This window comes from Leiobunum rupestre, chromosome 5, assembly GCF_980474605.1.
Source record: "Leiobunum rupestre chromosome 5, qqLeiRupe1.1.hap1, whole genome shotgun sequence".
In the NCBI taxonomy this organism is placed as follows: Eukaryota; Metazoa; Arthropoda; class Arachnida; order Opiliones; family Sclerosomatidae; genus Leiobunum; species Leiobunum rupestre.
This window is the reverse complement of record NC_143388.1, coordinates 34,116,100-34,137,438: the sequence shown is the minus strand read 5'-3', so window position 1 is coordinate 34,137,438 and position 21,339 is coordinate 34,116,100. Positions and strand designations below refer to the sequence as shown.

The 21,339-nt window shown below is 39.1% G+C and overlaps 55 non-coding genes and 1 pseudogene across 56 annotated transcripts in view; 1 reads left to right on the top strand and 55 right to left on the bottom strand.

The window, feature by feature from the left end:
* Positions 1-21,339, top strand: part of LOC149944249 (uncharacterized) — a 102,988-nt pseudogene that overhangs the window by 56,885 nt on the left and 24,764 nt on the right. The window lies entirely within an intron of this gene.
* On the bottom strand, positions 2,285-2,375 carry TRNAY-GUA (transfer RNA tyrosine (anticodon GUA)). The gene is given in 2 exon segments: positions 2,285-2,320; positions 2,339-2,375. It is a non-coding gene; the product is annotated as a tRNA-Tyr (tRNA).
* Positions 2,439-2,529, bottom strand: TRNAY-GUA (transfer RNA tyrosine (anticodon GUA)). Its single transcript is given in 2 exon segments — positions 2,439-2,474; positions 2,493-2,529. It is a non-coding gene; the product is annotated as a tRNA-Tyr (tRNA).
* TRNAY-GUA (transfer RNA tyrosine (anticodon GUA)) lies at positions 2,900-2,990 on the bottom strand. Its single transcript is given in 2 exon segments — positions 2,900-2,935; positions 2,954-2,990. It is a non-coding gene; the product is annotated as a tRNA-Tyr (tRNA).
* On the bottom strand, positions 3,208-3,298 carry TRNAY-GUA (transfer RNA tyrosine (anticodon GUA)). Its single transcript is given in 2 exon segments — positions 3,208-3,243; positions 3,262-3,298. It is a non-coding gene; the product is annotated as a tRNA-Tyr (tRNA).
* On the bottom strand, positions 3,516-3,606 carry TRNAY-GUA (transfer RNA tyrosine (anticodon GUA)). Its single transcript is given in 2 exon segments — positions 3,516-3,551; positions 3,570-3,606. It is a non-coding gene; the product is annotated as a tRNA-Tyr (tRNA).
* Positions 3,824-3,914, bottom strand: TRNAY-GUA (transfer RNA tyrosine (anticodon GUA)). The gene is given in 2 exon segments: positions 3,824-3,859; positions 3,878-3,914. It is a non-coding gene; the product is annotated as a tRNA-Tyr (tRNA).
* TRNAY-GUA (transfer RNA tyrosine (anticodon GUA)) lies at positions 4,198-4,288 on the bottom strand. The gene is given in 2 exon segments: positions 4,198-4,233; positions 4,252-4,288. It is a non-coding gene; the product is annotated as a tRNA-Tyr (tRNA).
* TRNAY-GUA (transfer RNA tyrosine (anticodon GUA)) lies at positions 4,660-4,750 on the bottom strand. Its single transcript is given in 2 exon segments — positions 4,660-4,695; positions 4,714-4,750. It is a non-coding gene; the product is annotated as a tRNA-Tyr (tRNA).
* On the bottom strand, positions 4,814-4,904 carry TRNAY-GUA (transfer RNA tyrosine (anticodon GUA)). Its single transcript is given in 2 exon segments — positions 4,814-4,849; positions 4,868-4,904. It is a non-coding gene; the product is annotated as a tRNA-Tyr (tRNA).
* On the bottom strand, positions 4,968-5,058 carry TRNAY-GUA (transfer RNA tyrosine (anticodon GUA)). Its single transcript is given in 2 exon segments — positions 4,968-5,003; positions 5,022-5,058. It is a non-coding gene; the product is annotated as a tRNA-Tyr (tRNA).
* TRNAY-GUA (transfer RNA tyrosine (anticodon GUA)) lies at positions 5,276-5,366 on the bottom strand. The gene is given in 2 exon segments: positions 5,276-5,311; positions 5,330-5,366. It is a non-coding gene; the product is annotated as a tRNA-Tyr (tRNA).
* On the bottom strand, positions 5,650-5,740 carry TRNAY-GUA (transfer RNA tyrosine (anticodon GUA)). The gene is given in 2 exon segments: positions 5,650-5,685; positions 5,704-5,740. It is a non-coding gene; the product is annotated as a tRNA-Tyr (tRNA).
* TRNAY-GUA (transfer RNA tyrosine (anticodon GUA)) lies at positions 6,024-6,114 on the bottom strand. The gene is given in 2 exon segments: positions 6,024-6,059; positions 6,078-6,114. It is a non-coding gene; the product is annotated as a tRNA-Tyr (tRNA).
* Positions 6,178-6,268, bottom strand: TRNAY-GUA (transfer RNA tyrosine (anticodon GUA)). Its single transcript is given in 2 exon segments — positions 6,178-6,213; positions 6,232-6,268. It is a non-coding gene; the product is annotated as a tRNA-Tyr (tRNA).
* Positions 6,398-6,488, bottom strand: TRNAY-GUA (transfer RNA tyrosine (anticodon GUA)). The gene is given in 2 exon segments: positions 6,398-6,433; positions 6,452-6,488. It is a non-coding gene; the product is annotated as a tRNA-Tyr (tRNA).
* Positions 6,552-6,642, bottom strand: TRNAY-GUA (transfer RNA tyrosine (anticodon GUA)). Its single transcript is given in 2 exon segments — positions 6,552-6,587; positions 6,606-6,642. It is a non-coding gene; the product is annotated as a tRNA-Tyr (tRNA).
* Positions 6,706-6,796, bottom strand: TRNAY-GUA (transfer RNA tyrosine (anticodon GUA)). The gene is given in 2 exon segments: positions 6,706-6,741; positions 6,760-6,796. It is a non-coding gene; the product is annotated as a tRNA-Tyr (tRNA).
* Positions 6,860-6,950, bottom strand: TRNAY-GUA (transfer RNA tyrosine (anticodon GUA)). Its single transcript is given in 2 exon segments — positions 6,860-6,895; positions 6,914-6,950. It is a non-coding gene; the product is annotated as a tRNA-Tyr (tRNA).
* Positions 7,168-7,258, bottom strand: TRNAY-GUA (transfer RNA tyrosine (anticodon GUA)). The gene is given in 2 exon segments: positions 7,168-7,203; positions 7,222-7,258. It is a non-coding gene; the product is annotated as a tRNA-Tyr (tRNA).
* TRNAY-GUA (transfer RNA tyrosine (anticodon GUA)) lies at positions 8,059-8,149 on the bottom strand. Its single transcript is given in 2 exon segments — positions 8,059-8,094; positions 8,113-8,149. It is a non-coding gene; the product is annotated as a tRNA-Tyr (tRNA).
* TRNAY-GUA (transfer RNA tyrosine (anticodon GUA)) lies at positions 8,213-8,303 on the bottom strand. Its single transcript is given in 2 exon segments — positions 8,213-8,248; positions 8,267-8,303. It is a non-coding gene; the product is annotated as a tRNA-Tyr (tRNA).
* Positions 10,214-10,304, bottom strand: TRNAY-GUA (transfer RNA tyrosine (anticodon GUA)). The gene is given in 2 exon segments: positions 10,214-10,249; positions 10,268-10,304. It is a non-coding gene; the product is annotated as a tRNA-Tyr (tRNA).
* TRNAY-GUA (transfer RNA tyrosine (anticodon GUA)) lies at positions 10,522-10,612 on the bottom strand. The gene is given in 2 exon segments: positions 10,522-10,557; positions 10,576-10,612. It is a non-coding gene; the product is annotated as a tRNA-Tyr (tRNA).
* TRNAY-GUA (transfer RNA tyrosine (anticodon GUA)) lies at positions 11,051-11,141 on the bottom strand. The gene is given in 2 exon segments: positions 11,051-11,086; positions 11,105-11,141. It is a non-coding gene; the product is annotated as a tRNA-Tyr (tRNA).
* On the bottom strand, positions 11,359-11,449 carry TRNAY-GUA (transfer RNA tyrosine (anticodon GUA)). Its single transcript is given in 2 exon segments — positions 11,359-11,394; positions 11,413-11,449. It is a non-coding gene; the product is annotated as a tRNA-Tyr (tRNA).
* Positions 11,513-11,603, bottom strand: TRNAY-GUA (transfer RNA tyrosine (anticodon GUA)). The gene is given in 2 exon segments: positions 11,513-11,548; positions 11,567-11,603. It is a non-coding gene; the product is annotated as a tRNA-Tyr (tRNA).
* On the bottom strand, positions 11,667-11,757 carry TRNAY-GUA (transfer RNA tyrosine (anticodon GUA)). The gene is given in 2 exon segments: positions 11,667-11,702; positions 11,721-11,757. It is a non-coding gene; the product is annotated as a tRNA-Tyr (tRNA).
* Positions 12,129-12,219, bottom strand: TRNAY-GUA (transfer RNA tyrosine (anticodon GUA)). Its single transcript is given in 2 exon segments — positions 12,129-12,164; positions 12,183-12,219. It is a non-coding gene; the product is annotated as a tRNA-Tyr (tRNA).
* On the bottom strand, positions 12,283-12,373 carry TRNAY-GUA (transfer RNA tyrosine (anticodon GUA)). Its single transcript is given in 2 exon segments — positions 12,283-12,318; positions 12,337-12,373. It is a non-coding gene; the product is annotated as a tRNA-Tyr (tRNA).
* TRNAY-GUA (transfer RNA tyrosine (anticodon GUA)) lies at positions 12,745-12,835 on the bottom strand. The gene is given in 2 exon segments: positions 12,745-12,780; positions 12,799-12,835. It is a non-coding gene; the product is annotated as a tRNA-Tyr (tRNA).
* TRNAY-GUA (transfer RNA tyrosine (anticodon GUA)) lies at positions 13,053-13,143 on the bottom strand. The gene is given in 2 exon segments: positions 13,053-13,088; positions 13,107-13,143. It is a non-coding gene; the product is annotated as a tRNA-Tyr (tRNA).
* Positions 13,207-13,297, bottom strand: TRNAY-GUA (transfer RNA tyrosine (anticodon GUA)). The gene is given in 2 exon segments: positions 13,207-13,242; positions 13,261-13,297. It is a non-coding gene; the product is annotated as a tRNA-Tyr (tRNA).
* On the bottom strand, positions 13,669-13,759 carry TRNAY-GUA (transfer RNA tyrosine (anticodon GUA)). The gene is given in 2 exon segments: positions 13,669-13,704; positions 13,723-13,759. It is a non-coding gene; the product is annotated as a tRNA-Tyr (tRNA).
* TRNAY-GUA (transfer RNA tyrosine (anticodon GUA)) lies at positions 14,285-14,375 on the bottom strand. Its single transcript is given in 2 exon segments — positions 14,285-14,320; positions 14,339-14,375. It is a non-coding gene; the product is annotated as a tRNA-Tyr (tRNA).
* Positions 14,900-14,990, bottom strand: TRNAY-GUA (transfer RNA tyrosine (anticodon GUA)). The gene is given in 2 exon segments: positions 14,900-14,935; positions 14,954-14,990. It is a non-coding gene; the product is annotated as a tRNA-Tyr (tRNA).
* TRNAY-GUA (transfer RNA tyrosine (anticodon GUA)) lies at positions 15,054-15,144 on the bottom strand. Its single transcript is given in 2 exon segments — positions 15,054-15,089; positions 15,108-15,144. It is a non-coding gene; the product is annotated as a tRNA-Tyr (tRNA).
* On the bottom strand, positions 15,208-15,298 carry TRNAY-GUA (transfer RNA tyrosine (anticodon GUA)). Its single transcript is given in 2 exon segments — positions 15,208-15,243; positions 15,262-15,298. It is a non-coding gene; the product is annotated as a tRNA-Tyr (tRNA).
* Positions 15,824-15,914, bottom strand: TRNAY-GUA (transfer RNA tyrosine (anticodon GUA)). The gene is given in 2 exon segments: positions 15,824-15,859; positions 15,878-15,914. It is a non-coding gene; the product is annotated as a tRNA-Tyr (tRNA).
* On the bottom strand, positions 16,439-16,529 carry TRNAY-GUA (transfer RNA tyrosine (anticodon GUA)). The gene is given in 2 exon segments: positions 16,439-16,474; positions 16,493-16,529. It is a non-coding gene; the product is annotated as a tRNA-Tyr (tRNA).
* On the bottom strand, positions 16,593-16,683 carry TRNAY-GUA (transfer RNA tyrosine (anticodon GUA)). Its single transcript is given in 2 exon segments — positions 16,593-16,628; positions 16,647-16,683. It is a non-coding gene; the product is annotated as a tRNA-Tyr (tRNA).
* On the bottom strand, positions 16,746-16,836 carry TRNAY-GUA (transfer RNA tyrosine (anticodon GUA)). Its single transcript is given in 2 exon segments — positions 16,746-16,781; positions 16,800-16,836. It is a non-coding gene; the product is annotated as a tRNA-Tyr (tRNA).
* Positions 17,054-17,144, bottom strand: TRNAY-GUA (transfer RNA tyrosine (anticodon GUA)). The gene is given in 2 exon segments: positions 17,054-17,089; positions 17,108-17,144. It is a non-coding gene; the product is annotated as a tRNA-Tyr (tRNA).
* Positions 17,208-17,298, bottom strand: TRNAY-GUA (transfer RNA tyrosine (anticodon GUA)). Its single transcript is given in 2 exon segments — positions 17,208-17,243; positions 17,262-17,298. It is a non-coding gene; the product is annotated as a tRNA-Tyr (tRNA).
* TRNAY-GUA (transfer RNA tyrosine (anticodon GUA)) lies at positions 17,516-17,606 on the bottom strand. Its single transcript is given in 2 exon segments — positions 17,516-17,551; positions 17,570-17,606. It is a non-coding gene; the product is annotated as a tRNA-Tyr (tRNA).
* On the bottom strand, positions 17,670-17,760 carry TRNAY-GUA (transfer RNA tyrosine (anticodon GUA)). Its single transcript is given in 2 exon segments — positions 17,670-17,705; positions 17,724-17,760. It is a non-coding gene; the product is annotated as a tRNA-Tyr (tRNA).
* On the bottom strand, positions 17,824-17,914 carry TRNAY-GUA (transfer RNA tyrosine (anticodon GUA)). Its single transcript is given in 2 exon segments — positions 17,824-17,859; positions 17,878-17,914. It is a non-coding gene; the product is annotated as a tRNA-Tyr (tRNA).
* TRNAY-GUA (transfer RNA tyrosine (anticodon GUA)) lies at positions 18,132-18,222 on the bottom strand. Its single transcript is given in 2 exon segments — positions 18,132-18,167; positions 18,186-18,222. It is a non-coding gene; the product is annotated as a tRNA-Tyr (tRNA).
* On the bottom strand, positions 18,286-18,376 carry TRNAY-GUA (transfer RNA tyrosine (anticodon GUA)). Its single transcript is given in 2 exon segments — positions 18,286-18,321; positions 18,340-18,376. It is a non-coding gene; the product is annotated as a tRNA-Tyr (tRNA).
* Positions 18,440-18,530, bottom strand: TRNAY-GUA (transfer RNA tyrosine (anticodon GUA)). Its single transcript is given in 2 exon segments — positions 18,440-18,475; positions 18,494-18,530. It is a non-coding gene; the product is annotated as a tRNA-Tyr (tRNA).
* TRNAY-GUA (transfer RNA tyrosine (anticodon GUA)) lies at positions 18,594-18,684 on the bottom strand. Its single transcript is given in 2 exon segments — positions 18,594-18,629; positions 18,648-18,684. It is a non-coding gene; the product is annotated as a tRNA-Tyr (tRNA).
* On the bottom strand, positions 18,902-18,991 carry TRNAH-GUG (transfer RNA histidin (anticodon GUG)). The gene is given in 2 exon segments: positions 18,902-18,937; positions 18,955-18,991. It is a non-coding gene; the product is annotated as a tRNA-His (tRNA).
* On the bottom strand, positions 19,121-19,211 carry TRNAY-GUA (transfer RNA tyrosine (anticodon GUA)). The gene is given in 2 exon segments: positions 19,121-19,156; positions 19,175-19,211. It is a non-coding gene; the product is annotated as a tRNA-Tyr (tRNA).
* Positions 19,341-19,431, bottom strand: TRNAY-GUA (transfer RNA tyrosine (anticodon GUA)). The gene is given in 2 exon segments: positions 19,341-19,376; positions 19,395-19,431. It is a non-coding gene; the product is annotated as a tRNA-Tyr (tRNA).
* On the bottom strand, positions 19,803-19,893 carry TRNAY-GUA (transfer RNA tyrosine (anticodon GUA)). The gene is given in 2 exon segments: positions 19,803-19,838; positions 19,857-19,893. It is a non-coding gene; the product is annotated as a tRNA-Tyr (tRNA).
* TRNAY-GUA (transfer RNA tyrosine (anticodon GUA)) lies at positions 19,957-20,047 on the bottom strand. The gene is given in 2 exon segments: positions 19,957-19,992; positions 20,011-20,047. It is a non-coding gene; the product is annotated as a tRNA-Tyr (tRNA).

Below are 21,339 nucleotides of genomic sequence, written 5' to 3'. Positions count from 1 at the left end.
GAGCTATAATCCCTGGTGTCTTTAATAATGGCCAAAATGTCATCGACATATCTTTTCCACCATTTTACATTTCAAATTATTCGATTCCCGGATAATATGTTTTTCTCAATGTCTTCCATATAAATTTCAGCTAATAATGGGGATAAACTACTCCCCATGCTAAGTCCTCGATTTTGTTTATATAGCTTATTATTGAACGAGAAACAATTAAAATCCAGACACAATTTCGTTAGCTCTATTAAGGTATTCACATCCAATTTGGTTCTGCTAACCAATTCTTTGTCTTTTTTCCAGTCTTGTTTTCAGAATCTCTAACACTTCTAATGCAGGTACACTTGGAAAAAGACTCACTACATCAAAGCTAATTAATTTGTCTGTGGGTTCTAGTTTTATGTCTTTTAGATCGTCAACTAATTGTGTAGAATTTTTAATTCTTCTGTCATAATTTTCAATTAAAGGGTTAAAAATTCTAACCAGATATCTTGATAGCTGATTACAAGGACCATCTCTCGCTGCAATTATAGGTCTCATCGGGATACCTTCCTTGTGGAGTTTTGGTAGGTCATATAGGTATGGAGTAGAGAAGCTTGGAGATATTATGCGGTGAAAATCAAACCGTGTTATAGTTTTATTTTTTAGTTCTCTATTGACATTTTTTTTTTATTTCTTTATCAGCTTTTTCACTTGTGTCTAATTTTATTGTTTTATAGTCCTCGGTATTTAACAAGGTCCCAATTTTTTCATTATAATCACTTAATTCCATAATTACAATTTTATTGCCTTTATCGGCATTTAGAATAATGATGTTTTTATTTTTTTTAAGGGTTTTCAAAGCGTATTTTTCATTTACTGATAGATTCGATTGTTTATTACCATCTTTGCAATTCAAATGTTGTTTCACCAAATGTCTGATGTCTTGTTTTTCTGTGTCCGAAACCTTAAGTCTCTTTAAAAATTGTTCGGTGCTGGCCGCAATGTCAATCATAGGTGTCAATTTTGGAGATACCGCAAAATTTAAGCCTTTCTGAAGTAACAATGTTTCAACCTCAGTTAAGGGGTGAGAAGAGAGGTTAATAACGATGTCTTGGCCATCCGAAGAGATTTTATTATGATATAAAATTTTCAATTTATCAAAAAACGATGCATTGGGGCAGATTTTTAAACTTTAATTCTGAACACATTAAAAACGTAAAATTAGGGATTATAAAAAGTCTAAAATCCAGAATTGAAAGTATATCAGACAAACCAATTGTTGACAAAGATAAAATAAAATATCAGCTTTTAAAATCTGATTATCCAGGCAATGTTATTGATCGAATTTTTAACAACAATACAATAAAAAACAGCTTAAATAATGCAGATTCTACTGAAGAAACCTCTAAAAAAGTGTTGGTTTTACCTTACATAAAAAACAAATCTGAAATATTAAATAGATTTATAAAAAGTAAATTTAACATCAGATTAATCAGTAAGAAGAATAAAACCCTAAAAAATGAATTTAGCAAATTTAAACCAAAAATCCCATTGTTAGATAAAAAGGTGTTGTCTATAAAATTAAGTGTAAAACGTGCAAAAACTCCTATATTGGGGAAACCCAAAGATCAGTTAAAATCAGGTTAAAAGAACATAAATATGCCTGTAATAAAAAAGACACCCTAAATGGCATTGCCAAACATCTAATAGAAATTTATTATAAGCATGAAATTGACTGGGATAACCCAGAAATAATGTATTCTGAGTCAGATTATTTTAAACGTAAGTTTATTGAAGGTGTTTTTATAGCAAAAAAAAGGGGAGGGGGGTTTAAATTTAGAGGAGGGTTTTGGAGAGGCCAAGTTTTGGGGCGTGATTACAAATAATAGATAACTAATATAAAAATCTCAATGCACCTTTGTAAACAATAATAAAAAAATAAGCTATGATGTCGGTATGTTTTCTGTAAACGTTTCAATTTAGTATGCCTGATGAAGACTGCTTGGACAGTCGAAAGCTAGCTGTGGCTTTTTAGTAATAAAAAGTTTTATTAAATTCCATGAGTTCCTTCTTTTAAATATTTTATTATAAAAATATTTATCGTCGTAAATAATAGCGTATTTTATTTTATTTTAAAAATTATGAAATTATAATAGACGTAGACATTTTTTAACTGTCGTCGTACATTGCCCATCTGGCAGTGTCCCAATCACTCTTCTAATATTTCTTTGCCAGGGGGCACGAAATTAAAACCAGAAATCAACAAGAAAATAGTAAAAATAGAGAAGTCAAACTTTTTTCTCAAAAAATATCCGTCGAACCGGATTTGAACCAGCGACCTATGGATTCCAATTTCTGTTGCCCTCTACAGTCCACCGCTCTACCAACTGAGCTATCGACGGTATATATGCAATGAAATATTTTAGTTGAAATAGAGTTAAGTAAGATTTTTTTCTCAAAAAATATCCGTCGAGCCGGATTTGAACCAACGGCCTATGGATTCCAATTGAGGTTGTCCTCTACAGTCCACCGCTCTACCAACTGAGCTATCGACGGTATATATGCAATGAAATATTTCAGTTTAAATAGAGTTAAGTAAGGTTTTTTTTAAAAAAATGTCCGTTGACCCGGATTTGAACCAGCGACCTATGGATTCCAACTACTGTTGCCCTCTACAGTCCACCGCTCTACCACCTGAGCTATCGACGGTTGATATGCAATGAAATATTTTAGTTGAAATAGAGTTAAGTAAGATTTTTTTCATATAAAATATCCGTCGCGCCGGATTTGAACCAGCGACCTATTGATTCCAATTTCTGCTGCCCTCTACAGTCCACCGCTCTACCAACTGAGCTATCGACGGTTGATATGCAGTAAAATATTTTAGTTGAAATAGAGTTAAGTAAGATTTTTTTCTCAAAGAATATCCGTCGAGCCGGATTTGAACCAGCGACCTATGGATTCCAATTTCTGCTGCCCTCTACAGTCCACCGCTCTACCAACTGAGCTATCGACGGTTGATATGCAATGAAATATTTTATTTGGAATAGAGTTAAGTAAGATTTTTTTCATATAAAAAATCCGTCGCGCCGGATTTAAACCAGCGACCTATGGATTCCAATTTCTGCTGCCCACTACAGTCCACCGCTCTACCATCTGAGCTATTGACGGTTGATATGCAATGAAATATTTTAGTTGGAATAGAGTTAAGTAAGATTTTTTTCTCAAAAAAAATCCGTCGAGCCGGATTTGAACCAGCGACCTATGGATTCCAATTTCTGCTGCCCTCTACAGCCCACCGCTCTACCAACTGAGCTATCGACGGTTGATATACAATGAAATATTTTATTTGGAATAGAGTTAAGTAAGATTTTTTTCTCAAAAAATATCCGTCGAGCCGGATTTGAACCAGCGACCTATGGATTCCAATTTCTGCTGCCCACTACAGTCCACCGCTCTACCATCTGATATATCGACGGTTGATATGCAATGAAATATTTTAGTTGGAATAGAGTTAAGTAAGATTTTTTTCTCAAAAAATATCCGTCGAGCCGGATTTGAACCAGCGACCTATGGATTCCAATTTCTGCTGCCCTCTACAGTCCACCGCTCTACCAACTGAGCTATCGACGGTTGATATGCAATGAAATATTTTATTTGGAATAGAGTTAAGTAAGATTATTTTCATATAAAAAATCCGTCGAGACGGATTTAAACCAGCGACCTATGGATTCCAATTTCTGCTGCCCACTACAGTCCACCGCTCTACCATCTGAGCTATCGACGGTTGATATGCAATGAAATATTTTAGTTGGAATAGAGTGAAGTTAGATTTTTTTCATATAAAATATCCGTCGAGCCGGATTTGAACCAGCGACCTATGGATTCCAATTTCTGCTGCCCTCTACAGTCCACCGCTCTACCAACTGAGCTATCGACGGTTGATATGCAATGAAATATTTTATTTGGAATAGAGTTAAGTAAGATTTTTTTCATATAAAAAATCCGTCGAGCCGGATTTAAACCAGCGACCTATGGATTCCAATTTCTGCTGCCCACTACAGTCCACCGCTCTACCATGTGAGCTATCGACGGTTGATATGCAATGAAATATTTTAGTTGGAATAGAGTTAAGTAAGATTTTTTTCTCAAAAAATATCCGTCGAGCCGGATTTGAACCAGCGATTGAAATAGAGTTAAGTAAGATTTTTTTCTCAAAAAATATCCGTCGAGCCGGATTTGAACCAGCGACCTATGGATTCCAATTTCTGCTGCCCTCTACAGTCCACCGCTCTACCAACTGAGCTATCGACGGTTGATATGCAATGAAATATTTTATTTGGAATAGAGTTAAGTAAGATTTTTTTCATATAAAAAATCCGTCGAGCCGGATTTAAACCAGCGACCTATGGATTTCAATTTCTGCAGCCCTCTACAGCCCACCGCCCTACCAACTGAGCTATCGACGGTTGATATGCAATGAAATATTTTATTTGGAATAGAGTTAAGTAAGATTTTTTTCATATAAAAAATCCGTCGAGCCGGATTTAAACCAGCGACCTATGGATTCCAATTTCTGCTGCCCACTACAGTCCACCGCTCTACCATCTGAGCTATCGACGGTTGATATGCAATGAAATATTTTAGTTGGAATAGAGTGAAGTTAGATTTTTTTCATATAAAATATCCGTCGAGCCGGATTTGAACCAGCGACCTATGGATTCCAATTTCTGCTGCCCTCTACAGTCCACCGCTCTACCAACTGAGCTATCGACGGTTGATATGCAATGAAATATTTTATTTGGAATAGAGTTAAGTAAGATTTTTTTCATATAAAAAATCCGTCGAGCCGGATTTAAACCAGCGACCTATGGATTCCAATTTCTGCTGCCCTCTACAGTCCACCGCTCTACCAACTGAGCTATCGACGGTTGATATGCAATGAAATATTTTATTTGGAATAGAGTTAAGTAAGATTTTTTTCATATAAAATATCCGTCGAGCCGGATTTGAACCAGCGACCTATGGATTCCAATTTCTGCTGCCCTCTACAGTCCACCGCTCTACCAACTGAGCTATCGACGGTTGATATGCAATGAAATATTTTATTTGGAATAGAGTTAAGTAAGATTTTTTTCATATAAAAAATCCGTCGAGCCGGATTTAAACCAGCGACCTATGGATTCCAATTTCTGCTGCCCACTACAGTCCACCGCTCTACCATCTGAGCTATCGACGGTTGATATGCAATGAAATATTTTAGTTGGAATAGAGTGAAGTTAGATTTTTTTCATATAAAATATCCGTCGAGCCGGATTTGAACCAGCGACCTATGGATTCCAATTTCTGCTGCCCTCTACAGTCCACCGCTCTACCAACTGAGCTATCGACGGTTGATATGCAATGAAATATTTTATTTGGAATAGAGTTAAGTAAGATTTTTTTCATATAAAAAATCCGTCGAGCCGGATTTAAACCAGCGACCTATGGATTCCAATTTCTGCTGCCCACTACAGTCCACCGCTCTACCATGTGAGCTATCGACGGTTGATATGCAATGAAATATTTTAGTTGGAATAGAGTTAAGTAAGATTTTTTTCTCAAAAAATATCCGTCGAGCCGGATTTGAACCAGCGATTGAAATAGAGTTAAGTAAGATTTTTTTCTCAAAAAATATCCGTCGAGCCGGATTTGAACCAGCGACCTATGGATTCCAATTTCTGCTGCCCTCTACAGTCCACCGCTCTACCAACTGAGCTATCGACGGTTGATATGCAATGAAATATTTTATTTGGAATAGAGTTAAGTAAGATTTTTTTCATATAAAAAATCCGTCGAGCCGGATTTAAACCAGCGACCTATGGATTTCAATTTCTGCAGCCCTCTACAGCCCACCGCCCTACCAACTGAGCTATCGACGGTTGATATGCAATGAAATATTTTAGTTGAAATAGAGTTAAGTCAGATTTTTTTCTCAAAAAATATCCGTCGAGCCGGATTTGAACCAGCGATTGAAATAGAGTTAAGTAAGATTTTTTTCTCAAAAAATATCCGTCGAGCCGGATTTGAACCAGCGACCTATGGATTCCAATTTCTGCTGCCCTCTACAGTCCACCGCTCTACCAACTGAGCTATCGACGGTTGATATGCAAAGAAATATTTTATTTGGAATAGAGTTAAGTCAGATTTTTTTCTCAAAAAATATCCGTCGAGCCGGATTTGAACCAGCGACCTATGGATTCCAATTTCTGCTGCCCTCTACAGTCCACCGCTCTACCAACTGAGCTATCGACGGTTGATATGCAGTAAGATATTTTAGTTGAAATAGAGTTAAGTCAGATTTTTTTCTCAAAAAATATCCGTCGAGCCGGATTTGAACCAGCGATTGAAATAGAGTTAAGTAAGATTTTTTTCTCAAAAAATATCCGTCGAGCCGGATTTGAACCAGCGACCTATGGATTCCAACTTCTGCTGCCCTCTACAGTCCACCGCTCTACCAACTGAGCTATCGACGGTTGATATGCAATGAAATATTTTAGTTGAAATAGAGTTAGGTAAGATTTTTTTCTCAAAAAATATCCGTCGAGCCGGATTTGAACCAGCGACCTATGGATTCCAATTTCTGCTGCCCTCTACAGTCCACCGCTCTACCAACTGAGCTATCGACGGTTGATATGCAATGAAATATTTTAGTTGGAATAGAGTTAAGTAAGATTTTTTTCTCAAAGAATATCCGTCGAGCCGGATTTGAACCAGCGACCTATGGATTCCAATTTCTGCTGCCCTCTACAGTCCACCGCTCAACCAACTGAGCTATCGACGGTTGATATACAATGAAATATTTTATTTGGAATAGAGTTAAGTAAGATTTTTTTCTCAAAAAATATCCGTCGAGCCGGATTTGAACCAGCGACCTATGGATTCCAATTTCTGCTGCCCACTACAGTCCACCGCTCTACCAACTGAGCTATCGACGGTTGATATGCAATGAAATATTTTAGTTGGAATTGAGTTAAGTTAGATTTTTTTCATATAAAATATACGTCGAGCCGGATTTGAACCAGCGACCTATGGATTCCAATTTCTGCTGCCCTCTACAGTCCACCGCCCTACCAACTGAGCTATCGACGGTTGATATGCAATAAAATATTTTGGTTGAAATAGAGTTAAGTAAGGTTTTTTTCTCAAAAAATATCCGTCGAGCCGGATTTGAACCAGCGACCTATGGATTCCAATTTCTGCTGCCCTCTACAGTCCACCGCTCTACCAACTGAGCTATCGACGGTTGATATGCAGTAAAATATTTTAGTTGAAATAGAGTTAAGTAAGATTTTTTTCTCAAAAAATATCCGTCGAGCCGGATTTGAACCAGCGACCTATGGATTCCAATTTCTGCTGCCCTCTACAGTCCACCTCCCTACCAACTGAGCTAACGACGGTTGATATGCAATAAAATATTTTAGTTGAAATAGAGTTAAGTAAGATTTTTTTCTCACAAAATATCCGTCGAGCCGGATTTGAACCAGCGACCTATGGATTTCAATTTCTGCTGCCCTCTACAGTCCACTTCCCTACCAACTGAGCTAACGACGGTTGATATACAATAAAATATTTTAGTTGAAATAGAGTTAAGTAAGATTTTTTTCTCACAAAATATCCGTCGAGCCGGATTTGAACCAGCGACCTATGGATTTCAATTTCTGCTGCCCTCTACAGTCCACCGCTCTACCAACTGAGTTATCGACGGTTCATATGCAATGAAATATTTTAGTTGGAATAGAGTTAAGTAAGATTTTTTTCTCACAAAATATCCGTCGAGCCGGATTTGAACCAGCGACCTATGGATTTCAATTTCTGCTGCCCTCTACAGTCCACCGCTCCACCAACTGAGTTATCGACGGTTGATATGCAATGAAATATTTTAGTTGAAATAGAGTTAGCCGGATTTGAACTAACGGCCTATGGATTACAACTACTGTTGCCCTCTACAGTCCACCGCTCTACCAACTGAGCTATCGACGGTTGATATGCAATGAAATATTTTAGTTGAAATAGAGTTAAGTAAGATTTTTTTCTCAAAGAATATCCGTCGAGCCGGATTTGAACCAGCGACCTATGGATTCCAATTTCTGCTGCCCTCTACAGTCCACCGCTCTACCAACTGAGCTATCGACGGTTGATATGCAATTAAATATTTTATTTGGAATAGAGTTAAGTAACATTTTTTTCTCAAAAAATATCCGTCGAGCCGGATTTGAACCAGTGACCTATGGATTCCAATTTCTGCTTCCCTCTACAGTCCACCGCTCTACCAACTGAGCTATCGACGGTTGATATGCAATGAAATATTTTAGTTGGAATAGAGTGAAGTTAGATTTTTTTCATATAAAATATCCGTCGAGCCGGATTTGAACCTGCGACCTATGGATTCCAATTTCTACCGCCCTCTACAGTCCACCGCTCTTTTTTTTTTTTTTTTTTTTTAATTATATCATTAAAAAAATACACGACGCGTGTATGGTACAAAAAGCGAAATGCAACAAGATAATAGAACAAGAAAAAAATACGAAGTAACATTTGAAAAATCGGTCGCGAAAATGAACAGCGATAAAGAAAGAAAAACGATTAGATAATATTGATTAAACAATAGTGAGAAATAAAATTTAAGCAACGTATCAAACACTATTAGGCAGTACATGTTGTAGAAAGAATTCATGAACAAAAATAGGCTAAATTAGATATTAAACAGCATTAAAGACGATTAAGAAGAAATAAATTAACGAAAAAAAAAACTCCTTATTGAAAATGAGAAGCAAAGGCTTAGAACCGACAGAACACAGAAAAGGCCGCAAAACATTAAGAAAATCCATCACCATTAATTTGTAACTTATACGTTGAAACCGTAATCATCCGGGATCACAAAGTCCTTATACAGAGGACTGGTAACAGGCTGACCCTGATACCGACACACCCGAGCAAAATATTCGTTCTCTGAAGATGGCGGCCAAGCAACCTCCTTAGGCCACCACTCAGGCCGGCGATGACCCTTGAAAGGGAGCAGACGCATAGCAACGGGAACCCTTTGAACTTTCGTAGCAGAGCCAGAAGAAGAAGACAGCTTCTTACCGACATCGCCATCGCTTGACGACAGCGAATGCTTAGCACTCCGACGCGGATCAGACTTGACACCGGCATCGACGATGGAAGATTCACCACTACCGGCCCGGACCGGAGAACCTTGAGGAATAGCGACTGAGGCAGGATCGACGACCAACGCTTCACCGTCACCACCACCGCCCGACGCCGCTTCTAAATCGCGGGATGCCATCCGGGGCCATAGAGGACACTCCCGAACAACATGTCCCTGCTTCTGGCACTTAAAGCACTTGAAATCAGGACAATGGCGATAAATATGGTCAGGAGAATAACACTTATTACAAATTTTCAACTGAGAATCATGTCGGACAGCGTAAAACTTCTCTCGACCAACAGCATCGGCAACTCGTAAGCGATATGGTAATGATGACAGACTCTCAGGTAAGGTAACACGAACGGTACGAAGTCCGCAATAGAATGATGCCTTTTTATGCCAAACAAGCGGACCCTTGATTTCACAGCCAAGCGACGTTAATTTGGATAAAACGGCTTCATCAGTCACAAACTCAGGTAAGTCCGAAAAGGCGACAGTCACAGTCTTCGCAGAAACGCTTGAAATTTCATATATCTCACCATCAATATCCAAGCCCGAATCTATAACGCCCTCGACATCGGCCAAAGTCTTCAAGGTGAGAATGTAACCACCCTCATCACAGACAACTAAAGCAGAAGCACAATCCAGACCAAAGTTCGCAATCACCGCCGTAGACACAACTTCAAAACTTGGTAGATTTCGTTTAAAATCAATAAAAACCGATCTTTTGAATGCGTCCATCCTGGGTAGAAACACCCAGGAGGGATTAACAAATTAATAAATTAACAACTATTGAATTAAATGCACGAATAATAACCGAAAGAAAAATAAATTAGCAAAATACCCCGCTTAGGCTTAGCGCGACGAAAACACGGAGTGCAAAATCGAACGACCTGCACTCTCCAAAAGCTCGAACGCAACTCCCTATGGATTTCAATTTCTGCTGCCCTCTACAGTCCACCGCTCTACCAACTGAGCAATCGACGGTTGATATGCAATTAAATATTTTATTTGGAATAGAGTTAAGTAAGATTTTTTTCTCAAAAAATATCCGTCGAGCCGGATTTGAACCAGCGACCTATGGATTCCAATTTCTGCTTCCCTCTACAGTCCACCGCTCTACCAACTGAGCTATCGACGGTTGATATGCAATGAAATATTTTATTTGGAATAGAGTTAAGTAAGATTTTTTTCATATAAAAAATCCGTCGAGCCGGATTTAAACCAGCGACCTATGGATTCCAATTTCTGCTGCCCACTACAGTCCACCGCTCTACCATCTGATATATCGACGGTTGATATGCAATGAAATATTTTAGTTGGAATAGAGTTAAGTAAGATTTTTTTCTCAAAAAATATCCATCGAGCCGGATTTGAACCAGCGACCTATGGATTTCAATTTCTGCTGCCCTCTACAGTCCACCGCTCTACCAACTGAGCTATCGACGGTTGATATGCAATGAAATATTTTAGTTGAAATAGAGTTAAGTAAGATTTTTTTTCTCAAAAAATATCCGTCGAGCCGGATTTGAACCAGCGATTGAAATAGAGTTAAGTAAGATTTTTTTCTCAAAAAATATCCGTCGAGCCGGATTTGAACCACCGACCTATGGATTCCAATTTCTGCTGCCCTTTACAGTCCACCGCTCTACCAACTGAGCTATCGACGGTTGATATGCAATGAAATATTTTAGTTGGAATAGTGTTAAGTTAGATTTTTTTTATACAAAATATCCGTCGAGCCGGATTTGAACCAGCGACCTATGGATTCCAATTTCTGCTGCCCACTACAGTCCACCGCTCTACCATCTGATATATCGACGGTTAATATGCAATGAAATATTTTAGTTGGAATAGAGTTAAGTAAGATTTTTTTCTCAAAAAATATCCGTCGAGCCGGATTTGAACCAGCGACCTATGGATTCCAATTTCTACTGCCCTCTACAGTCCACCGCTCTACCAACTGAGCTATCGACGGTTGATATGCAATGAAATATTTTAGTTGGAATAGAGTTAAGTTAGATTTTTTTCATATAAAACATCCGTCGAGCCGGATTTGAACCAGCGACCTATGGATTCCAATTTCTGCTGCCCACTACAGTCCACCGCTCTACCATCTGATATATCGACGGTTAATATGCAATGAAATATTTTAGTTGGAATAGAGTTAAGTAAGATTTTTTTCTCAAAAAATATCCGTCGAGCCGGATTTGAACCAGCGACCTATGGATTCCAATTTCTACTGCCCTCTACAGTCCACCGCTCTACCAACTGAGCTATCGACGGTTGATATGCAATGAAATATTTTAGTTGGAATAGAGTTAAGTAAGATTTTTTTCTCAAAAAATATCCGTCGAGCCGGGTTTGAACCAGCGACCTATGGATTCCAATTTCTGCTGCCCTCTACAGTCCACCGCTCTACCAACTGAGCTATCGACGGTTGATATGCAATGAAATATTTTAGTTGGAATAGAGTTAAGTTAGATTTTTTTCATACAAAATATCCGTCGAGCCGGATTTGAACCAGCGACCTATGGATTACAACTACTGTTGCCCTCTACAGTCCACCGCTCTACCAACTAAGCTATCGACGGTTGATGTGCAATGAAATATTTTAGTTGGAATAGAGTTAAGTTAGATTTTTTTCATATAAAACATCCGTCGAGCCGGATTTGAACCAGCGACCTATGGATTCCAATTTCTGCTGCCCTCTACAGTCCACCGCTTTCCCAACTGAGCTATCGACGGTTGATATGCAATGAAATATTTTATTTGGAATAGAGTTAAGTAAGATTTTTTTCTCAAAAAATATCCGTCGAGCCGGATTTGAACTAACGGCCTATGGATTACAACTACTGTTGCCCTCTACAGTCCACCGCTCTACCAACTGAGCTATCGACGGTTGATATGCAATGAAATATTTTAGTTGGAATAGAGTTAAGTTAGATTTTTTTCATATAAAATATCCGTCGAGCCGGATTTGAACCAGCGACCTATGGAATCCAATTTCTGCTGCCCTCTACAGTCCACCGCCCTACCAACTGAGCTATCGACGGTTGATATGCAATAAAATATTTTGGTTGAAATAGAGTTAAGTAAGATTTTTTTCTCAAAAAATATCCGTCGAGCCGGATTTGAACCAGCGACCTATGGATTCCAATTTCTGCTGCCCTCTACAGTCCACCGCTCTACCAACTGAGCTATCGACGGTTGATATGCAGTAAAATATTTTAGTTGAAATAGAGTTAAGTAAGATTTTTTTCTCAAAAAATATCCATCGAGCCGGATTTGAACCAGCGACCTATGGATTCCAATTTCTGCTGCCCTCTACAGTCCACCTCCCTACCAACTGAGCTAACGACGGTTGATATGCAATAAAATATTTTAGTTGAAATAGAGTTAAGTAAGATTTTTTTCTCACAAAATATCCGTCGAGCCGGATTTGAACCAGCGACCTATGGATTTCAATTTCTGCTGCCCTCTACAGTCCACCTCCCTACCAACTGAGTTAACGACGGTTGATTTGCAATAAAATATTTTAGTTGAAATAGAGTTAAGTAAGATTTTTTTCTCACAAAATATCCGTCGAGCCGGATTTGAACCAGCGACCTATGGATTACAACTACTGTTGCCCTCTACAGTCCACCGCTCTACCAACTGAGCTATCGACGGTTTATATGCAATGAAATATTTTAGTTGGAATAGAGTTAAGTTAGATTTTTTTCATATAAAACATCCGTCGAGCCGGATTTGAACCAGCGACCTATGGATTCCAATTTCTGCTGCCCACTACAGTCCACCGCTCTACCATCTGATATATCGACGGTTAATATGCAATGAAATATTTTAGTTGGAATAGAGTTAAGTAAGATTTTTTTCTCAAAAAATATCCGTCGAGCCGGATTTGAACCAGCGACCTATGGATTCCAATTTCTACTGCCCTCTACAGTCCACCGCTCTACCAACTGAGCTATCGACGGTTGATATGCAATGAAATATTTTAGTTAGAATAGAGTTAAGTAAGATTTTTTTCTCAAAAAATATCCGTCGAGCCGGGTTTGAACCAGCGACCTATGGATTCCAATTTCTGCTGCCCTCTACAGTCCACCGCTCTACCAACTGAGCTATCGACGGTTGATATGCAATGAAATATTTTAGTTGGAATAGAGTTAAGTTAGATTTTTTTCATACAAAATATCCGTCGAGCCTGATTTGAACCAGCGACCTATGGATTCCAATTTCTGCTGCCCTCTACAGTCCACCGCTTTCCCAACTGAGCTATCGACGGTTGATATGCAATGAAATATTTTATTTGGAATAGAGTTAAGTAAGATTTTTTTCTCAAAAAATATCCGTCGAGCCGGATTTGAACTAACGGCCTATGGATTACAACTACTGTTGCCCTCTACAGTCCACCGCTCTACCACCTGAGCTATCGACGGTTGATATGCAATGAAATATTTTAGTTGGAATAGAGTTAAGTTAGATTTTTTTCATATAAAATATCCGTCGAGCCGGATTTGAACCAGCGACCTATGGAATCCAATTTCTGCTGCCCTCTACAGTCCACCGCCCTACCAACTGAGCTATCGACGGTTGATATGCAATAAAATATTTTGGTTGAAATAGAGTTAAGTAAGATTTTTTTCTCAAAAAATATCCGTCGAGCCGGATTTGAACCAGCGACCTATGGATTCCAATTTCTGCTGCCCTCTACAGTCCACCGCTCCACCAACTGAGTTATCGACGGTTGATATGCAATGAAATATTTTATTTGAAATAGAGTTAAGTAAGATTTTTTTCTCAAAAAATATCCGTCGAGCCGGATTTGAACCAGCGACCTACGGATTCCAATTTCTGCTGCCCTCTACAGTCCACCTCCCTACCAACTGAGCTAACGACGGTTGATATGCAATGAAATATTTTAGTTGAAATAGAGTTAAGTAAGATTTTTTTCTCACAAAATATCCGTCGAGCCGGATTTGAACCAGCGACCTATGGATTTCAATTTCTGCTGCCCTCTACAGTCCACCTCCCTACCAACTGAGTTAACGACGGTTGATTTGCAATAAAATATTTTAGTTGAAATAGAGTTAAGTAAGATTTTTTTCTCACAAAATATCCGTCGAGCCGGATTTGAACCAGCGACCTATGGATTTCAATTTCAGCTGCCCTCTACAGTCCACCGCTCTACCAACTGAGCTATCGACGGTTGATATGCAATGAAATATTTTAGTTGGAATAGAGTGAAGTTAGATTTTTTTCATATAAAATATCCGTCGAGCCGGATTTGAACCAGCGACCTATGGATTCCAATTTCTGCTGCCCTCTACAGTCCACCGCTCTACCAACTGAGCTAACGACGGTTGATATGCAATAAAATATTTTAGTTGAAATTGAGTGAAGTAAGATTTTTTTCTCAAAATTATCCGTCGAGCCGGATTTGAACCAGCGACCTATTGATTCCAATTTCTGCTGCCCTCTACAGTCCACCGCTCTACCAACTGAGCTATCGACGGTTGATATGCAGTAAAATATTTTAGTTGAAATAGAGTTAAGTAAGATTTTTTTCTCAAAGAATATCCGTCGAGCCGGATTTGAACCAGCGACCTATGGATTCCAATTTCTGCTGCCCTCTACAGTCCACCGCTCTACCAACTGAGCTAATGACGGTTGATATGCAATGAAATATTTTATTTGGAATAGAGTTAAGTAAGATTTGTTTCCCAAAAAATATCCGTCGAGCCGGATTTGAACCAGCGACCTATGGATTCCAATTTCTGCTGCCCTCTACAGTCCACCGCTCTACCAACTGAGCTATCGACGGTTGACATGCAATGAAAAATTTTAGTAGAAATAGAGTGAAGTTAGATGTTTTTCATATAAAATGTCCGTCGAGCCGGATTTGAACCAGCGACCTATGGATTACAACTACTGTTGCCCTCTACAGTCCACCGCTCTACCACCTGAGCTATCGACGGTTGATATGCAATGAAATATTTTAGTTGGAATAGAGTTAAAATAGATTTTTTTCATATAAAATATCCGTCGAGCCGGATTTGAACCAGCGACCTATGGAATCCAATTTCTGCTGCCCTCTACAGTCCACCGCCCTACCAACTGAGCTATCGACGGTTGATATGTAATAAAATATTTTGGTTGAAATAGAGTTAAGTAAGATTTTTTTCTCAAAAAATATCCGTCGAGCCGGATTTGAACCAGCGACCTATGGATTCTAATTTCTGCTGCCCTCTACAGTCCACCGCTCCACCAACTGAGTTATCGACGGTTGATATGCAATGAAATATTTTATTTGAAATAGAGTTAAGTAAGATTTTTTTCTCAAAAAATATCCGTCGAGCCGGATTTGAACCAGCGACCTACGGATTCCAATTTCTGCTGCCCTCTACAGTCCACCTCCCTACCAACTGAGCTAACGACGGTTGATATGCAATGAAATATTTTAGTTGAAATAGAGTTAAGTAAGATTTTTTTCTCACAAAATATCCGTCGAGCCGGATTTGAACCAGCGACCTATGGATTTCAATTTCTGCTGCCCTCTACAGTCCACCTCCCTACCAACTGAGTTAACGACGGTTGATTTGCAATAAAATATTTTAGTTGAAATAGAGTTAAGTAAGATTTTTTTCTCACAAAATATCCGTCGAGCCGGATTTGAACCAGCGACCTATGGATTTCAATTTCTGCTGCCCTCTACAGTCCACCGCTCTACCAACTGAGCTATCGACGGTTGATATGCAATGAAATATTTTAGTTGGAATAGAGTGAAGTTAGATTTTTTTCATATAAAATATCCGTCGAGCCGGATTTGAACCAGCGACCTATGGATTCCAATTTCTGCTGCCCTCTACAGTCCACCGCTCTACCAACTGAGCTAACGACGGTTGATATGCAATAAAATATTTTAGTTGAAATTGAGTGAAGTAAGATTTTTTTCTCAAAAATATCCGTCGAGCCGGATTTGAACCAGCGACCTATTGATTCCAATTTCTGCTGCCCTCTACAGTCCACCGCTCTACCAACTGAGCTATCGACGGTTGATATGCAGTAAAATATTTTAGTTGAAATAGAGTTAAGTAAGATTTTTTTCTCAAAGAATATCCGTCGAGCCGGATTTGAACCAGCGACCTATGGATTCCAATTTCTGCTGCCCTCTACAGTCCACCGCTCTACCAACTGAGCTAATGACGGTTGATATGCAATGAAATATTTTATTTGGAATAGAGTTAAGTAAGATTTGTTTCCCAAAAAATATCCGTCGAGCCGGATTTGAACCAGCGACCTATGGATTCCAATTTCTGCTGCCCTCTACAGTCCACCGCTCTACCAACTGAGCTATCGACGGTTGACATGCAATGAAAAATTTTAGTAGAAATAGAGTGAAGTTAGATGTTTTTCATATAAAATGTCCGTCGAGCCGGATTTGAACCAGCGACCTATGGATTCTAATTTCTGCTGCCCTCTACAGTCCACCGCTCTACCAACTGAGCTATCGACGGTTGATATGCAATGAAATATTTTAGTTGGAATAGAGTGAAGTTAGATTTTTTCATATAAAATATCCGTCGAGCCGGATTTGAACCAGCGACCTATGGATTCCAATTTCTGCTGCCCTATACAGTCCACCGCTCTACCAACTGAGCTATCGACGGTTGACATGCAATGAAAAATTTTAGTTGAAATAGAGTGAAGTTAGATGTTTTTCATATAAAATGTCCGTCGAGCCGGATTTGAACCAGCGACCTATGGATTTCAATTTCTGCTGCCCTCTACAGTCCACCTCCCTACCAACTGAGTTAACGACGGTTGATTTGCAATAAAATATTTTAGTTGAAATAGAGTTAAGTAAGATTTTTTTCTCACAAAATATCCGTCGAGCCGGATTTGAACCAGCGACCTATGGATTTCAATTTCTGCTGCCCTCTACAGTCCACCGCTCTACCAACTGAGCTATCGACGGTTGATATGCAATGAAATATTTTATTTGGAATAGAGTTAAGTAAGATTTGTTTCCCAAAAAATATCCGTCGAGCCGGATTTTAACCAGCGACCTATGGATTCCAATTTCTGCTGCCCTCTACAGTCCACCGCTCTACCAACTGAGCTATCGACGGTTGACATGCAATGAAATATTTTAGTAGAAATAGAGTTAAGTAAGATTTTTTTCATATTAAATATCCGTCGAGCCGTATTTGAACCAGCGACCTATGGATTCCAATTGCTGCTGCCCTCTACAGTCCACCGCTCTACCAACTGAGCTATCGACGGTTGATATGCAGTAAAATATTTTAGTTGAAATAGAGTTAAGTAAGATTTTTTTCTCAAAAAATATCCGTCGAGCCGGATTTGAACCAGCGACCTATGGATTCCAATTTCTGCTGCCCTCTACAGTCCACCGCTCTACCAACTGAGCTATCGACGGTTGATATGCAATGAAATATTTTATTTGGAATAGAGTTAAGTAAGATTTTTTTCATATTAAATATCCGTCGAGCCGGATTTGAACCAGCGACCTATGGATTCCAATTTCTGCTGCCCTCTACAGTCCACCGCTCTACCATCTGAGCTATCGACGGTTGATATGCATTAAAATATTTTAGTTGAAATAGAGTTAAGTTAGATTTTTTTCATATAAAATATCCGTCGAGCCGGATTTGAACCAGCGACCTATGGATTCCAATTTCTGCTGCCCTCTACAGTCCACCGCTCTACCATCTGAGCTATCGACGGTTGATATGCAATAAAATATTTTAGTTGAAATAGAGTTAAGTAAGATTTTTTTCTCAAAAAATATCCGTCGAGCCGGATTTGAACCAGCGATCTATGGATTCCAATTTCTGCTGCCCTCTACAGTCCACCGCCCTACCAACTGAGCTAACGACGGTTGATATGCAATAAAATATTTTAGTTGAAATAGAGTTAAGTAAGATTTTTTTCTCAAAAAATATCCGTCGAGCCGGATTTGAACCAGCGACCTATGGATTCCAATTTCTGCTGCCCTCTACAGTCCACCGCTCTACCAACTGAGCTATCGACGGTTGATATGCAGTAAAATATTTTAGTTGAAATAGAGTTAAGTAAGATTTTTTTCTCAAAGAATATCCGTCGAGCCGGATTTGAACCAGCGACCTATGGATTCCAACTTCTGCTGCCCTCTACAGTCCACCGCTCTACCAACTGAGCTATCGACGGTTGATATACAATGAAATATTTTATTTGGAATAGAGTTAAGTAAGATTTATTTCTCAAAAAATATCCGTCGAGCCGGATTTGAACCAGCGACCTATGGATTCCAATTTCTGCTGCCCACTACAGTCCACCGCTCTACCAACTGAGCTATCGACGGTTGATATGCAATGAAATATTTTATTTGGAATAGAGTTAAGTAAGATTTTTTTCTCAAAAAATATCCGTCGAGCCGGATTTGAACCAGCGACCTATGGATTCCAATTTCTGCTGCCCTCTACAGTCCACCGCTCTACCAACTGAGCTATCGACGGTTGATATGCAATGAAATATTTTAGTTGGAATAGAGTTAAGTAAGATTTTTTTCATATAAAAAATCCGTCGAGCCGGATTTAAACCAGCGACCTATGGATTCCAATTTCTGCTGCCCACTACAGTCCACCGCTCTACCATCTGATATATCGACGGTTGATATGCAATGAAATATTTTAGTTGGAATAGAGTTAAGTAAGATTTTTTTCTCAAAAAATATCCGTCGAGCCGGATTTGAACCAGCGACCTGTGGATTTAATTTCTGCTGCCCTCCACAGTCCACCGCTCTACCAACTGAGCTATCGACGGTTGATATGCAATGAAATATTTTAGTTGAAATAGAGTTAAGTAAGATTTTTTTCTCAAAAAATATCCGTCGAGCCGGATTTGAACCAGCGATTGAAATAGAGTTAAGTAAAATTTTTTTCTCAAAAAATATCCGTCGAGCCGGATTTGAACCAGCGACCTATGGATTCCAATTTCTGCTGCCCTCTACAGTCCACCGCTCTACCAACTGAGCTATCGACGGTTGATATGCAATGAAATATTTTAGTTGGAATTGAGTTAAGTTAGATTTTTTTCTCAAAAAATATCCGTCGAGCCGGATTTGAACCAGCGATTGAAATAGAGTTAAGTAAGATTTTTTTCTCAAAAAATATCCGTCGAGCCGGTTTTGAACCAGCGACCTATGGATTCCAACTTCTGCTGCCCTCTACAGTCCACCGCTCTACCAACTGAGCTATCGACGGTTGATATACAATGAAATATTTTAGTTGGAATTGAGTTAAGTTAGATTTTTTTCATATAAAATATCCGTCGAGCCGGATTTCAACCAGCGACCTATGGATTCCAATTTCTGCTGCCCTCTACAGTCCACCGCTTTACCAACTGAGCTATCGACGGTTGATATGCAATGAAATATTTTATTTGGAATAGAGTTAAGTAAGATTTTTTTCTCAAAAAATATCCGTCGAGCCTAATTTGAACTAACGGCCTATGGATTACAACTACTGTTGCCCTCTACAATCCACCGCTCTAGCAACTGAGCTATCGACGGTTGATATGCAATGAAATATTTTAGTTGGAATAGAGTTAAGTTAGATTTTTTTCATATAAAATATCCGTCGAGCCGGATTTGAACCAGCGACCTATGGATTCCAATTTCTGCTGCCCTCTACAGTCCACCGCCCTACCAACTGAGCTATCGACGGTTGATATGCAATAAAATATTTTGGTTGAAATAGAGTTAAGTAAGATTTTTTTCTCAAAAAATATCCGTCGAGCCGGATTTGAACCAGCGACCTATGGATTCCAATTTCTGCTGCCCTCTACAGTCCACCGCTCTACCAACTGAGCTATCGACGGTTGATATGCAGTAAAATATTTTAGTTGAAATAGAGTTAAGTAAGATTTTTTTCTCAAAAAATATCCGTCGAGCCGGATTTGAACCAGCGACCTATGGATTCCAATTTCTGCTGCCCTCTACAGTCCACCTCCCTACCAACTGAGCTAACGACGGTTGATATGCAATAAAATATTTTAGTTGAAATAGAGTTAAGTAAGATTTTTTTCTCACAAAATATCCGTCGAGCCGGATTTGAACCAGCGACCTATGGATTTCAATTTCTGCTGCCCTCTACAGTCCACCTCCCTACCAACTGAGCTAACGACGATTGATATGCAATAAAATATTTTAGTTGAAATAGAGTTAAGTAAGATTTTTTTCTCACAAAATATCCGTCGAGCCGGATTTGAACCAGCGACCTATGGATTTCAATTTCTGCTGCCCTCTACAGTCCACCGCTCTACCAACTGAGTTATCGACGGTTCATATGCAATGAAATATTTTAGTTGGAATAGAGTTAAGTAAGATTTTTTTCTCACAAAATATCCGTCGAGCCGGATTTGAACCAGCGACCTATGGATTTCAATTTCTGCTGCCCTCTACAGTCCACCGCTCCACCAACTGAGTTATCGACGGTTGATATGCAATGAAATATTTTAGTTGAAATAGAGTTAGCCGGATTTGAACTAACGGCCTATGGATTACAACTACTGTTGCCCTCTACAGTCCACCGCTCTACCAACTGAGCTATCGACGGTTGATATGCAATTAAATATTTTATTTGGAATAGAGTTAAGTAAGATTTTTTTCTCAAAAAATATCCGTCGAGCCGGATTTGAACCAGCGACCTATGGATTTCAATTTCTGCTGCCCTCTACAGTCCACCGCTCCACCAACTGAGTTATCGACGGTTGATATGCAATGAAATATTTTAGTTGAAATAGAGTTAGCCGGATTTGAACTAACGGCCTATGGATTACAACTACTGTTGCCCTCTACAGTCCACCGCTCTACCAACTGAGCTATCGACGGTTGATATGCAATGAAATATTTTAGTTGAAATAGAGTTAAGTAAGATTTTTTTCTCAAAAAATATCCGTCGAGCCGGATTTGAACCAGCGACCTATGGATTCCAATTTCTGCTGCCCTCTACAGTCCACCTCCCTACCAACTGAGCTAACGACGGTTGATATGCAATAAAATATTTTAGTTGAAATAGAGTTAAGTAAGATTTTTTTCTCACAAAATATCCGTCGAGCCGGATTTGAACCAGCGACCTATGGATTTCAATTTCTGCTGCCCTCTACAGTCC